The sequence below is a fragment of the Atta colombica genome, unplaced genomic scaffold, assembly GCF_001594045.1.
Source record: "Atta colombica isolate Treedump-2 unplaced genomic scaffold, Acol1.0 scaffold66, whole genome shotgun sequence".
NCBI classification, from domain to species: domain Eukaryota; kingdom Metazoa; phylum Arthropoda; class Insecta; order Hymenoptera; family Formicidae; genus Atta; species Atta colombica.
Window position 1 is genome coordinate 163,296 of NW_017259557.1, and position 7,748 is coordinate 171,043.

Below are 7,748 nucleotides of genomic sequence, written 5' to 3' on the forward strand. Positions count from 1 at the left end.
ACACACTATTTGGTCTATATTTTTAGATCTAATGGAATGTGCCAATCAGAGAACTCACTGAGCGCTCAGTAAACGGTCATGCTTCTGGATACATTCAATCCGATTTTAAAACTCTCTTACAATGATGTTAGCGCGCTAACATATTATACTACTATACTTTACATCACGCATATCATAAAATATCAGAGATAAAAGCATGTTCTGAATATGGGGATATTCTCAATATTAAGTCAATGATGATGACGACAACGTTGAATGATAACATTACCGTTTTCAAAAATTTACAAAAAACAGTGAAATCTTCTAAAAAAACCTCTTAAAAAAAATATATGCTAAGTGCATAAAAAAAGTATTGAATATTACATTTCTTTTAATAAAAAATATGGATACGAAATAAATGCAATTAATCATTGATTAATTTATACTTAATGTATACTATATATACTTGGAGTATATATTTTTTTCTTTAAAGAGATTTTTTTTAGGGATATAGAGATTTTAATATTTTAAATTCTAAATTATAAATCTATTCTAAATTATAATTCTATATTATAATTCTATATTATAAATTCTATATTATAATTCTATATTATAAATCTTCGAATCAACTTCCTCATAAAAATTTATACATCAAATTAGTTGCTCAATAATATTCTTGATAATTTGATCCTGTTACGTATGTGAATGAAAAGATATTGGGTATGGGAAAAAGTTCGTGGCGTTTTTCCTGTTAGATGGCATTAAATGCTCAGCAGTCGGCAACTAATCGCATCGGCAACACTAGACATGCGTTTAAAAAATGACATTTTAACCTTTGTTTTGAGCCGAAAAAGATTGAAATCGATGAAGTGGATCAAAAGTTATTTTATTTTGAAAATGGAAATAAATAAGGAAAAAATTCACTACATTCTGCAGTATCACTACGATAAAGGCAAGAATGCTGCACAGGCTTGTGAAAAAATTTGCGCTATTTATGGTGAAGATACTCTATCAAAATCAGTAGCACGGAAATGGTTCACCCACTTTCGTGCTGGAAATTTCGATGTGAAAGATGAACCTCGCTCCGGTCGATCAATCACTGAAAAGTCCGATGAAATCATGTAAAAATCAAGTGTGATAAACATGTGAGCACTGTGGAGATTGCCAGGGAACAAGGTATCGACCAAAAACAGTTTTAAATCATTAACACAAAGCTGAATACAAAAAGAAGCTTGTTAGGTTCCTCGAGTTGAGTGTTAGGAATATGATGGATCGAATTAACATTTGTGATACGCTACTGAAATGGAATGAAATTGAGCCATTTCTGAAGAGAATGATAACTGGTGATGAAAAATGGGTCACCTACGACAATCCAACTAGAAAAAGATCGCGGATAAAGAAAGGAGAGAAGGCGCAAGCAATCCCTAGATTGACGAGGAAGAAGGTGATGTTGTGTGTGTGGTGGGACTGGAAGGGAATCGTTCACTATGAGCTGTTATCGTCCAATCAAACAATTAATTCCGAACTCTACTATGAATAACTGCAGAGATTACAACAAGCATTTGAGAGAAAGCGGAAAGAATTAATCAATAGGAGAGATGTTGTCTTCCATCACGATAACGTTCGACCACATACATCTTTGATGACTCGGCAAAAATTGCGAGAGCTTGGCTGGGAAGTTTTAATGCATCCACCGTATAGTCCTGACATAGCACCCTCAGACTATTATTTGTTTAGATCTCTGCAGAACTCTCTTAATGGTGTAAAGCTAGTTTCAAAAGAGACCTATGAAAATCACTTGAAGCAGTTTTTCGATCAGAAACCACAGAAGTTCTATCGCGATGGAATTATGGCTTTGTGCCAAAAATGACAAAATATTATAGAAAATAATGGAGCATATTTGATTTAAATAAATTGATTTCAATACTCTAAGAAAGACACTTTAATTTTACTAAAAAATCACCACGAACTTTTTCCCATACTCAAATTTATATTTAATTTGATATCGATAAATATTTTTTAATATGTTATTTTTAATAAATAAAAATAGAAATTGCATTATACTTGGAAAAAACGAGTTTGTTGAAGTATCTAAAAATTGAGCTGGATATATATCTGAAAATAATGTTTTTGAACCATTAAAATGATTATTATATAGGAATCTCAAGTATGACAATGTTGCAAGAAATTTTGATATTTTATCAACTAGTTTGAACATTCTATAAATATAATTATAATAATAATTATCTTAATGGCGCAATAAAATTATTTTCAAATTTATATTTAATTCACAGTTTTTTAGATATTTCAGCAAAATCGTCCTTTCGTATAGAATGAGATAAAGAAACTCTATGTACGAGAGCATTCAAGATATATATAAATCAAAGTTTTAGTGAAATTATTCAACTTATTGAAATTCAACTTATTGAATTATTCAATTTATTTTTCTTATTATTGAATGTACAAACGTAGCAAAATTAAAAAATTCTATACCAAAAATTGATAAAGAGAACTTGTTTTACAAGAATAATCTAAAATGAAATAAATTGATAATGTTTTTTAAGTCTATATGTCAATATTTCAAATCTACTGTAAGACACAACTAAACGTAAATAAGCTGTAATCTCTCTTCCCCCCTGTAATTAGCCATCTTTAAACCTTTATACCTAAAAACAGATAAAATGATTTTTTTAACTTATTTCCAAGATCTTTCTTGCCGTGATATTTTGATTCACGAATTTTATCCTGTTTATCGTATAGAAAAATATTTTCTATTTTCTCTATTAGCGTATTTTTATGTTAGATATAGCTATTATTCACTGTTACAAATTTGCTATATTTCGAGCGCTCTCTTTTTCTTGATGAATATAGACATAATCAATATAGACATCATGAATATGAAAATCTTGCTATACCTAATAGATAATTGGTTGTAGAGATCTCGAAGATGGGAATAGAGGATGTCATGTTAATAAATCTTGCGAGAACGTTATCGACATAAAATGACGCCATTAGATCATTACTGACAATGTTGAGTGATAGTACGAAGATGCAGAACAATGAGGATCAACCCGTCAGGCCATCACGCTCGTCTTTTAATTAAAAGAAAGAAGAATTTTCTCGTATCGTAGATAAAAAGATTATAGAAAGAATTGATTATTTGCGCATCGTTTATTGTAATCTCTCGGTATATTAATGTCACATAGCGATTTGCATAATTCCACATCATGAATCTGCTGAAAAGTACGAATAATCAAAATAACGAGCATTAAAACTGGTAAAATATTCAAAACACTTGAATGCTTGTCAACAGATTATATACTTCGTGGATGCTTCTCAAGACACGATTTCACCAGTTTTTCTCATTTTTACGAATGTATTTTTATCCTATCAAATGCACTATTTGAGATGGCAATGTAAGACATTATAAAAAAGAAACAGAAAGAGATCTTAGATTACTGTCTCATGATATGTCGCATGACAGATCTGTAAAAATTATTTAGAATTTATGGATCTCACTTTCAGGAAGTTAAACTGTACGATATTTACAATATTTGATTATTGTCTATTTGTAAAGTGTTCAGGATGTTGTCAGGGAATAGAATCTTCTCATAAAGATTAGAGAACAATTCGGCTCAGAGATATTTATTTAATAACGTAATCTGTTTCGGAATTCGCGTTTTTATACATGCGTTCGATTATGTACTATGGTGATATCTTATAGTTAGACATGTACAAGTTCGTTATGTCTTACAGATCGTAGCATGATACGTTTCATCTTTTTTAGTTCCTCTTCTCTTCTTACACTCAATGAAGGGTGTAAAAAGTTTACGGATTACATCATTTGATAGATTTCCATTCCTTCCACAAATCTACAATAATATAAATGAGAATTTTTTAAAATTAAACAAAATTTAAATTTTAGCTGTAAGTTCTCTTATTCTATACCTTGGCACTCTCCACCACATATTTTTCTGCCATATACATAATAAATTCTTCGTTTTTTTCATGTAAAAAGAGTTGCATAAATACTTTTGCGAATTCTGTTACCCATTTTATGTTCCATGATTGATTTTTACAAATTACAAATGTTTGACGAATAATCATTTCGGCTAACTGCAAGCAAAATAGAAACAAGATTACATTTTTTTCATATAATCAAGTACTTCGTGCATGTATATTACGAGATATATTTTAAATAAAAAAACTACCATGGAGAATGAATCTTGTCTATGATGATTTATGTTAAACCATTTGACAGCAAGCATTTGTAGGGCACAGCTAATGTAAAGTATAATTGTTTTTCTTGTTTTCAAGCAGTGCACAAGTTTGCTGAATAACTTCGCCAGCTCTTCCTGGATTAATATGTTGTTTGATTCAATCCACATAAAATTAAAAAAGCCTTCTCATAAGATTAAAAAATCTATCTTCGTAAAGTCTATAAGGAGCGAAAAGTCCAAAATACATAATGTCACGTCATTCACGTACATAAATATTAATTACTTATATGCAGGGTTGGATAATAATTAGTTAAAACGTTAAAAGTTAAAAAAAAAGTTAAAAAGTTAGTAACTTTTAACTTAATTAATTTTAAATGCATTAAATTTTAACTTAACTAAGTTACTTTTAAACATTAACGTTTTAACTTTTTTTTAAGTTAAATAATTTTTTTATCTCTTTTAAATATCTTAGAAAAATAATAAGATATAATAAGACTAAGGGCACATATTCGTAATTTGTTCATATTTTAAGATCATCTTAAATAATTCCTCAAGATGCTAATACAGCCCTCTGATTGGTTTCTGCAGTTATGCCTTATGCTATAAGCCTTAGTTCGTCTATAACAGGTGTTTTAAGCTTTAAATCATAAGAAACCAATTGACCAATTACAGTCAAATATTCTTCTCGCATTCGATTGTAATTGGTCAATTTCTTATGGCTTAAGACTTAAAAAGTAATCACTGATCTTGACCTCCTCTATGCTGGCTGTTTTTTTTAAAGTTATATAACTTATATAGTTATATCGTTAGGTGTTATATACTTATATCACATATGAATAAAAAAATTAAACATTTAATTTACTTAATAATCTATATTATAGTCATTTAATCTCATTTTAAGAAAAATTAGGACATTTTGATCTAAAAAATAATTTTTTTCAAAATTAACTTTTTTTTTAATTTAAGTTAATTCAATATTGACTTAACTTATGTTAAGTTAATTTTTTATTCCTTCAATTTTTAACTTAACTTTATTGATTTTGTAAATTTTTAACTTTAACTTTATTCTTTAGTTAAAAAAAAACATTAACTTAATTACTCAACCCTGCTTATATGCACGTTTATATATTATATACACATGTTTGTGTATTCGTATCTTATGTATTTCTTTTTTTTGAAATGTTAAGAAACCACTTGAAAATAATAGTATTTATCCTTTCCTTTTTTAATACATAACTTTGAATTCTTTCCAATAATCCGGAAAAAAATTTTATATTTGATTATATAAAATTATATATAATTATACAGAATGTTCAGTAAATTTTGACAAAGCGGTCGTGTGTGGATACGGACTAAACTGAGTCGAAAAGTCTTTTATCATTTAAAAATTTTCGCAATAGTTAATGAGATATTAATTACTAAAAATCGATGAATATTGATTTTCAATAATTTTTCACTCAAATATTATCAATTTTTCAGAAAAACGGAGAGATAAAAATTGTTTATTTTCTTCTCATAATCTGAAAATTTTTTTAATACCGTATTTTCTCGTGTTGGTAAAAATAGTTGCTAATATAAATTGGGGTGGGTATTCAAAATAAAGCGTTAAAAACATTTTGGAAAAATTCTTAGAGTTCTATAAGAAGAAAATAAACAATTTCTGTTTCTTTCAGTTTTTTTTGTAAAGTTGATAGTATTTGAAAAAAAAAATGATTGAAGACCAATATTTGGCAATTTTTAGTATCTTATACATGCGAGCGCTTTGTCAATACTTACCGGACACTCTGTATATTATTTTATATAATTTTATATAATTATATATAAAATATTATTTTCCGGAAAGAGATATATGTAACACTGAATAACACAATGAATCATTACATCCTTACAAAAAATTTTTTATGCATGAATATGTATAAATATGTATAAATATACATAAATAACATAAACATGTATAATCATATATGAAATATATCCATATACCAGGTGTACAAGTATGAAATGACGATTTTTTCCTCTCAAAAAAAAACACGTTAAATTCGGAAGAATGATAAAAAGAGATTTTTTTCAAAGTATGCTCCATTGCTAGTTACACATTTTTCCCATCTTTCGGGCAATTTGTGGATACCACGCCAGTAAAAATCTTCTCCTTTTGTCGCGAACCATTCATCAAGCCATTTTTTCACATCTTCGTACGAATCAAAGCGCTGTTCAGCAAGTGCGTGACCCATCGACCCAAAAAAGTGGTAATCGGAAGGAATCAAGTCTAGTGAGTAAGCCGCATGGGGTAGAACTTCCCAGCTGCTTCCAACGTGTCTCGAACTGGTTTTGCCGTATATGATGGAGTATTGTCATGGAGAAAAATGACCTTGTGTTGCCTCTTTTGGTATTCTGGTCGTTTTTTAAGCAGCGAACGATTCAAATCGATCAATTGTTGTTGATAGCGTTTGGTATTAACCGTTTCACCAGGCTTCAATAGCTCATAATAGACCACACCCTTCTGGTCCCACCAAGCATAGAGCATTGTCTTCCTGCCAAAACGATTCGGTCTTGCGGTCGATGTGGATAGTGCGCCTGGGTCTACCCATGATTTTTTGCGCTTGGGATTCCAAAAAAAAATCCACTTTTCATCTCCAGTAACGATACTATGCAAGAATGACTTTCTTCTGTATCGTTTGAGCAAAATTTCACATATGTTTTGCGCCTCTCCATCTGTCTCTCGTTCAATTCATGTGATACCCAACTGCCAACTTTCTGAATCTTTCCCATCTCTCGTAGGCGATTGGAAACAGCTTGTTGACTAACGCTCAATTGCTCTGCGAGTTGTTTTTGTGTTTGTGAATCATCTTCATCCAGCAATACTTGCAATTCCGTTTTCGTACTTTTTTGGCGGTTTTCCATGTTCCTTGTCTGCAACATCAAAATCTCCAATCTTGAAACGTTGAAATCGTTCACACGTTTTTTGCGATGGAGCATGTTCACCATAAGCTTCTCCAAGTAATCGATAAGATTTCGCAGTTTTCTTCAAATGAAAACAAAAAATTAATGCTGTCCGCGAATGCTCCTTATTTAGTACAAATTTCGTCATATTAAACACAATATTATGCAACACAATATTATGCAAACACTTTTCAATCAAATTACTTTGCGCGTACTTTGACATTTGTTGATGATACAATAAAATGGCGTATAATGTTAAATCTTTGTACTTCACACTGCATTGGTGTGCCATCTGTTTCTCAAATCGTTATTTCATACTTGTACTTGGTATATTCATACATTTCTTCTTTCTTTTGCAAAATTATTTTTTAATGTAATAGAAATAATAATAATGTGAAAACATTAAAAATAATTAAAAGGATAATTTTCACACTACTTGTTTTAGAAAAATTCAAGTTTAAAAAGAAATATAAAAAAATTATGTATAATTATATATAAAATTATGCATAGTTGTGTATGAGCAATTTTTTTTACATTTTTCCAAACTTGTTTTTTTCTAAAACGAAAATGCAAAAATTATATTTTATTTTTTTTAATTATATATTATTT

General features: G+C 29.3%; 1 pseudogene; it reads right to left on the bottom strand.

Moving 5' to 3' along the window:
- Nucleotides 1-3,703: 3,703 nt before the first annotated feature.
- Nucleotides 3,704-7,748, bottom strand: part of LOC108692228 — a 5,565-nt pseudogene continuing 1,520 nt past the window's right edge.